General features: G+C 45.2%; 1 non-coding gene across 1 annotated transcript; it reads right to left on the bottom strand.

Annotated features, from left to right (window-relative positions):
- Positions 1 to 1,429: 1,429 nt before the first annotated feature.
- Positions 1,430 to 1,548, bottom strand: LOC132105220 (5S ribosomal RNA). Its single transcript, XR_009423922.1, has one exon. It is a non-coding gene; the product is annotated as a 5S ribosomal RNA (ribosomal RNA).
- Between the last annotated feature and the right edge of the window lie 6,424 nt (positions 1,549 to 7,972).

The following is a 7,972-nucleotide window of genomic DNA, read 5'->3' as shown; positions in this document are numbered from 1 at the left end:
GGTGAAGACCTGTAAGCTGTGCATGAGCTCAGATCATCTGCTCAAAGAATGCTCGGAGTTCAAGTGCTACAAGAGCAAGGAAAGGGGACATTTTTCAAGGGATTGCAATGCGGTCAGATGCCTGGAGTGACAAGAAATTTTAAATAAGTGTGAGTGTTGGATAGAGGGAGAGAAAGGAGGTATGGAACATTGGGTGGACAGACAGGTGCATGAAGGGAACAGTGAAGAAGAAGGAGATTTTGAAGAAATTTGATTGGCCACCCCAGGTGCCCCCCCATAAGATGTCTTGTGATTGGTTCATTTTACGGCCGATCAGTTTATAGACTTTAGTAAAGTGACTTGGACTTTTACTTTATCAAGTGTGGGAAGTAAAGACACCAAAAAAAGAGCTGGTAGGTAACCTTTATTTATGGTTTAATATGTTTGTATGGTTTTCTCAGATAAATGTTTTTACCCAGTCAGGCTCTGCTCGCGTTGGTCGTGGTTGATTTCAATCGAATGTTTAGTCAAAGTTTAATAAAACACAATAAGGCCCTGTGTCCACCAAAGCGGTTTTCCCCTCGTTTAACGCATTTTTTCAGTTGTTCAATTGGAGCGCAGGAGCGTGCCGAGTGCCGAGCGCTGAGAGTTGAAGAATGTTCAACATTGGATAAAATGCTGCGCTCATCACTGTCACTTTCTAGTCAGCTAACCAGTCAGATTGCAGGAGGGGCGGGGCAAATTTCACACCGAACAACTGTCACAAATGTCATTTTGTTACAAAGACGTGTCAACAAGCGCAAAATCGAGAAAAATGGAGGAGAATTTAATATTGCAGGTTTCTGAGCATCCAGAGCATTTTAGTCAGAAACAAATTATCAACCAAATCATATACAAGTAACAGTTTAGCGGATATTCCGTATCATAGCAAACAAAATGTCTCAACTGAAAAAAAAAACCCGCTGTGCCACAAAAAGCGCTCTCAAGCGCTCACAGGTGGGCGTTTTCAGCAGAGCGCCTGGCGTTTTCAGGAGTTTTCACAATGTAATGGTTCCATATTTTATTTTTAAACTGCGGTGTTTTCATTTGAACTGTTACACTGCTAAAACTTTAATTCTTTTTTACTCAGCTTTGTTGTAAATTAATCTGAAAGAAATGTTGAATGAAACACTATGATGTTTTGGCCAAACCATTGGAATTATTACAGTGGGGGGAATTTTTTTTTAAATTTATTTATTATTATTTGAAAGAGATTGTGAGGGCATTTTTATTGAGAAAATATGTTTTTATTGCAAGTAGTGTATAAAGATATGATGGGGAAATGTATGGTGGTGGAAGTAAACTGATTTTAGTGAATGTACATGCACCAACAGAGGAGAAGGAAAATAAACATATTTTTTTTATATTTTAAGAAATATAGTAAACAAGTTATTAGTGAAGAAAACCAAAAAGCTTACAGCACCTGGTATTCTCAGGCGGTCTCCCATCCAATTACTAACCAAGCCCAAACCTGCTTGGCTTCCAAGATCAGATGAGACAGGGTATAACCAGGTTGGTATGGCCGTAAGCGAGGCTTGGCTGCAAAGAGAGGGCTATTTAAAGATCAGCCAAGGTAATTGCCAGTGCATTATAAAAGTAGTAAAAAAAAAACAAAAGCTTAAAGCCCATCCAAGTACTAACCAGGCCCAAGCCTGCTCAGCATCCGAGGTCAGATGAGATATGCATATCCTTTTTTTTATCAAGATTATTAGATAATTAGTGAAGAAAACCCAAAAGTTTACAGCACCTGGTTTTCCCAGGCAGTCTCTCATCCAAGTACTAACCAGGCCTAAACCTGCTTAGCTTCCGAGATCAGAATAAAGGTGAAGTACAACTAAGGCAAAGATACTATATTTTAAATGATTAGTTAGTTGACATGTATTAAAGGGTTAGTTTGCCCAAAAATTCTGTCATTTATTACTCAACTTTGTTTTGGTCCACATCCGTAAGACATTTATTCATCTTCAGAACACAAATTAAGTTATTTTTAATGAAGTCTGTGAGGTTTCTGTCTCTCCATAGAGATCCAACGCAACTGCAAAGGTCCAGAAAGGTATGAGAAAAGAAAATGTAAGTACTCCATGTAACTCCAGTGGCTTAAACTCAATTTTATTAAGTGATGTGATTTGTCTGTGCAAAAAAAAAACAAAAAAAAACACATAATTTACCACTTTACTTACAAAAATACTGATCTGCAAAACGCGTTCACAAGAGGTTTACGGTGCATGCATGTTGTGTTCAGACTCAGGCATTGACTCAATGCACATGCGCAAGTGTTCACGAGAGCATCACGATGCATGCACGTTTATGTTGTCGCGAGAGGTGACATTACTGCGTGAACACTGAACACCCTTTGGATAATATTATTTTGTAAATTAAGTGGTAAATAATGTTTTTTGGCTCAACAACGGGGAGCCAGCGAGATGAACACAAAAAAAGCATTGAGTACATTTTCTCAACTTAAAATTACATGATGTATCATCTACACTACATTCTGCAGTCACTGTTTGGAATATTGTCTAAACTGAACTGGTATATTGATATACTTATTTCATTGTTGTATTGCCTATCTTTCAGTTGAGTGTCCAGAATGCTGTAGGAGAGCGAGTCAAAACAACTTAATTACTCCAAGGATTTGAAAAGAAGAGTGAGAGAGGTTTGTCTTTCTAATAGTTTTTCATAGTTTTTGTCTTACTTCATATCAATGTACTGGCATTCACTCATTATTATTGTCACGGCTTATGCTGCTGGAAGGAACACGGAGCCGAGGGATAAACGAAACAAGGATTTATTAAATAAAACATAAACAAGGTAAGTCGTAAATAACAGGTGGCAAGAGGCAAGTGGCAAGTAACAGGTGACAAGTAGACAAGTTGACATTTAGACGAGTAGACCCGACAAAACAGAACTGAAAGGACAAGGCTTTTATAGAAGGGATAATTGGGGAAACACAGGTGGATGGCATGACTAAATTAACAGGGACATGGAACACATGGGGAAATGAAGAGACACACCTGGAAACTAATCAAACCAGACACGGAAGACAGAAACTGGGTCACAGGGGCAAAAACACACAAAATGAGTCCAGGTGTGTGACAGTACTCCCCCCTCCCGGTAGGTGCGTCCTCGCACCGTAGAAACAACAAAGGGAGGCGTGGGTGGGAACTTGGGAGGAGGTTCCGGTGGAGGACAGCCTCCCAGGAGGGGGCCAGCAGACAGGGACTACAGAGGAAGGAGCCAGGGAGGAGATGACGGAGGGAGGAGCCAGGGAGGAGACAGGAAGGATGTGAAGCAGGAGGTACCCAGCAGGACCCAGGCCACAGCCATAACGGCCCAAGGTGGGGCCGACGGTGGAAGGAGCCATGGAGGAGGAATGGTCACTGACTCCAGGGACTCGACCCACGGCAACGGAGCAAGTGGAGGAGGAGCCCGAGGCGGAGACGGAGAGCCGAAGAGCCAGGGTGACGGGGAGGAGCCGGAGGTCCTAGGCGGAACAGATGGCTCTGGTGACTGACGCGGCGATGTGGATCCGGAAGGCCGCGGTGAGGCCAGAGTGACCGAGGACTGAGGTGTAGCCGAGGGGATGAAGGAGCCTGACGGAGCCGGAGGGACGGAGGGATGAGGCAAAGCCGGAGGAGTGGAGTCCCGAGGCATAGGAAGGACGACGCCAGACCAAGGCGGAGCCGGAGGGACGAGGGAGCCAGGCAGAGCCTGCGGACTGCCGGGCCACGGCAGAGAGGAAGGAGCTAGGAGCCATGGTGGAGCCGACGGGTCAACGGGCCGAGGCGGAGTCCAGGCCTCAGAGGCTGGAGGCGGAGGTGAGGGAGACGCCGACCAAGGCGTCGCTGGAGGATGGCGGTCCCGCTGAGCTCGCACCACAATGATGGTAGGCTGAGGGCGAGCAGAGGGGCTGCCAGACGACAGCGGAGGAGGAGGAGGCAGGAGTGGGTGGGAGGGTGGGAATTTTGGAGGAGCAGGTATTGGAGTAAGCTCTGGGGCTGGAGCCCTTCCTGGGCTTAACGGAGGATCAGGAGCCCGTCCTGGGCTTAACGGAGGATCAGGAGCCCGTCTTGGGCTTAACGGGGGTTCAGGAGCCCGTCCTGGGCTTAACGGGGGTTCAGGAGCCCGTCCTTGGCTTAACGGGGGATCAGGAGCCCGTCCTGGGCTTAAAGGAGGATCAGGAGCCCGTCCTCGGCTTAACGGGGGATCAGGAGCCCGTCCTCGGCTTAACGGGGGATCAGGAGCCCGTCCTGGGCTTAACGGAAGATCAGGAGCCCGTCCTGGGCTTAACGGAAGATCAGGAGCCCGTCCTGGGCTTAACGGGGGAACAGGAGCCCGTCCTGGGCTTAACGGGGGAACAGGAGCCCGTCCTGGGCTTAACGGGGAATCAGGAGCCCGTCCTGGGCTTAACGGAGGATCAGGAGCCCGTCCTGGGCTTAAAGGAGGATCAGGAGCCCGTCCTGGGCTTAACGGGGGAACAGGAGCCCGTCCTGGGCTTAACGGGGAATCAGGAGCCCTTCCTGGGCTTAACAGAGGATCAGGAGCCCGTCCTGGGCTTACAGGAGGATCAGGAGCCCGTCCTGGGCTTAACGGGGGAACAGGAGCCCGTCCTGGGCTTAACGGGGAATCAGGAGCCCTTCCTGGGCTTAACAGAGGATCAGGAGCCCATCCTGGGCTTACAGGAGGATCAGGAGCCCGTCCTGGGCTTAACGGAAGATCAGGAGCCCTTCCTGGGCTTAACAGAGGATCTGGCATAGGTGAATTGGAACCCCCCTCATTTTGACCCATTTGGCGCTCCATATTTTGCTCCCTCGTGGTGGGCAGTGTCGCCGGCTCTCGCACCTGGTCTGACGGGATGCTCTCTGGCTCTCCGTCATCGGTGGGCTCGGGCTTATGCCTCGTACCGTGGGGAGATTGTAGGCTGGGCTCTGGGTCCAGAGTGGACCTGGCGAGATCCTCCATTGGGCCGACCGTGAGAGGGGACCCATTTCTCACCAGATTCCACTCTATAAATGCGGCGAAATCCTCCCGAGGACCATCTTCGGGCGACAACGCTCTGCACCTAGGGTCCAGCGCGTGGTCCGGGTAGCTGGTGGCATTAGCTAGCCAGAGAAACCGTCTGGTATGGTCCTCGAGAGACAGTCCCTCCTGCTCCAGCAGGAGGAGGAGGTATTCGGGGCGATAGAGGGGATCCATGAAACACTACGGAAAGAAAAAAGACTGTGAAAAAAAAACGGAAAACAAAACGGAGGGAAAACACGCAGTTTTTAACTTTTTCAGGTCGGGTCTTCTGTCACGGCTTATGCTGCTGGAAGGAACACGGAGCCGAGGGATAAACGAAACAAGGATTTATTAAATAAAACATAAACAAGGTAAGTCGTAAATAACAGGTGGCAAGAGGCAAGTGGCAAGTAACAGGTGACAAGTAGACAAGTTGACATTTAGACGAGTAGACCCGACAAAACAGAACTGAAAGGACAAGGCTTTTATAGAAGGGATAATTGGGGAAACACAGGTGGATGGCATGACTAAATTAACAGGGACATGGAACACATGGGGAAATGAAGAGACACACCTGGAAAATAATCAAACCAGACACGGAAGACAGAAACTGGGTCACAGGGGCAAAAACACACAAAATGAGTCCAGGTGTGTGACAATTATTGATTCTACAATGAATACATAATAATAATGAATAAGACTGCTTTAGAAAATGTCTGCATGGTTTTGCACTCAACTCTAGAACTGAATGTCTGGAGAACAATAGTCTGCAGTGAGCACTTATTTAACCAGTTTTACAACAAAGTTTACTTTACAAAAACTGAAAAGAAATTGGCATAGTGTATTGCTCATATGTAGACTGCTACCCTGTTAATACTCTGTTACCAACCATCAAATATGAAGAAAAAGTCTTTACATTTACATTTCAAAACATTTCTGTCAGACCACTATCGTCAAATATTTATTAATAATAACAAAGAACGTTAGCATTAAAACAATTGAAATGATAGTAATAAGCAATAGCAATTTAGCTATTAAGTTGGCGGTATGGAACTGTTCTATGCAAAACTCCCGGCTCATTCAACCAGTCATGCCTTGACAAAGCAGGGAGCACAATGATACAAATCTCCCCCAGGAACCAGAACAGTTTAGCAAAATAATGGAAGGGATGGAGGTGGGTAAAACTAGCGCAGCGCGGTGATCAAGCAGCTTCTGGATGCTGGAAGGTGTATTTGAAAGATGCAGTCTAATCTGAAATCAGATGAATGTCAGCTGATGAAGATCAAGCAGCTTCTGAATGCTGGAAGGTGTATTTGAAAGATGTGGTCTAATCTGAAATCAGCTGAATGTCAGCTGATGCGAGCTGTACTGACGTGCCTGCCAGAAGTGACGCTATACTTTTGATTAAAGGGGGGGTTCAATGGTGTTTCGTGTATTCAGAGTTGTTCACAGTGTTAAAGAGATGGATTCTCATGCCAAACATGGTAAATGTAAAAAAAATAATAATTTAGAAGAATGACTGAGAATTTTTGTGCTGAGAATCTTACTTCCGGGTTGGTACAAGTTTCAGCTTTTTTTTTTCTTTTTGATCGTGGACCTAATGACGTAGGTGAGAACGGAAGTCCTTATATGAGAATTTCTTCCAGAAAAGAGCGCCCGCCCACACACATTGACCAGAGGAGAGCGAGACCACACACATCAACGTGCTTCAAAATCGTCGGCAGAGCTGCATAGGATTTGTTCGAGAATACCTCCAAATAAGTGCATTTTTGGATGTGAGGAGTGTGTTCAGCTTCACCAAGAACCCAGCGTTACATGAACAGTGGATCCAGTTTGTTTTTCCGGGGCAGCAATGTAGTGTATCAAGTGCATTTGTGTGTTCTGGTCATTTGAGTGACAAATGTTTTATAAACAAGGACCAAGTCGACGCTGGATTTGCACATCGTTTGCTATTAAAACATGGAGCTCTCCAATAAAAGGTTGCATATGGATCCGCACCTCTCGCTTCTCGTCGCCTCCGTTACAACTCTATGCCCGTGATGTTCAGGTTTCTGTCCCTCTGTCCAGATGATATTGAGCGGAAAACATCACAATGGTGTTGGTTCAACCCTAGGGCAAGAAGCGGAACAGTAGTTGGCATGCCGTGTAGATGTGCACAGCAACGTCATTATGATTATCTTGGGGTTTTTTTTTTGATAGAAGACCGAAAGTAACCATGGCCTTAGTAGTTGTATATTTTGATCTTTTATTCATTAGTTATGCAGATAATTATGCTTTCAAAGCATCAAATTGATTTAATATTGGCATATAATTACACATAAGTAGAAATATGTTGGAAGAGACCGGTTTCTTTTTCAAAAAAACAAATGTTACTTGTTCTACACAAGTTGAACAGGATTTTACAGAATTGCCTGTATTATGAATATCAAATAGTGGATTATACACTAATAATAATTTAGCATTTTAGATTTCTAAAGCTATACATATTCACTTTGGGACCTGGAAACCCTGAAAGCTCATCTTCACCTGGAAATGAGAGAATGGGTAGATGGTAAGAAAATAATAATCATAATCTGACATGAAGTAGTTTTGTGTTTATTATGAAGTTGACCTTCTCCTGACTTTTTGTCAGGAGAAAATGACTATTGAATACTTACTGTGGGGCATAAAAAGGGAAAATTATATCAGCACCATGTTATTCTGTTGTAGTAATTACAAATTGAATGCTTGACTATGACAATTTCACAAGCTTTCCACCCAGTTTACTGTGACTTGTATGATATCTTGGAACTATTCTACAGAAAAAAAGCTATCACTACAAAGACGTGCCTCAGAAAAAAAACAGTTGCCCTTGTGGCTATATTTGGCACAGAAGCATGACGATTTCTTAGACATTAGACACCCGCCTGACTGCGGGTGTCGCTGTTGGACAGTGTTTTCTCTACTTCCTGTT

This window comes from Carassius carassius, chromosome 25, assembly GCF_963082965.1.
Source record: "Carassius carassius chromosome 25, fCarCar2.1, whole genome shotgun sequence".
NCBI classification, from domain to species: Eukaryota; Metazoa; Chordata; class Actinopteri; order Cypriniformes; family Cyprinidae; genus Carassius; species Carassius carassius.
This window is presented reverse-complemented; position numbering and strand designations above follow the sequence as displayed.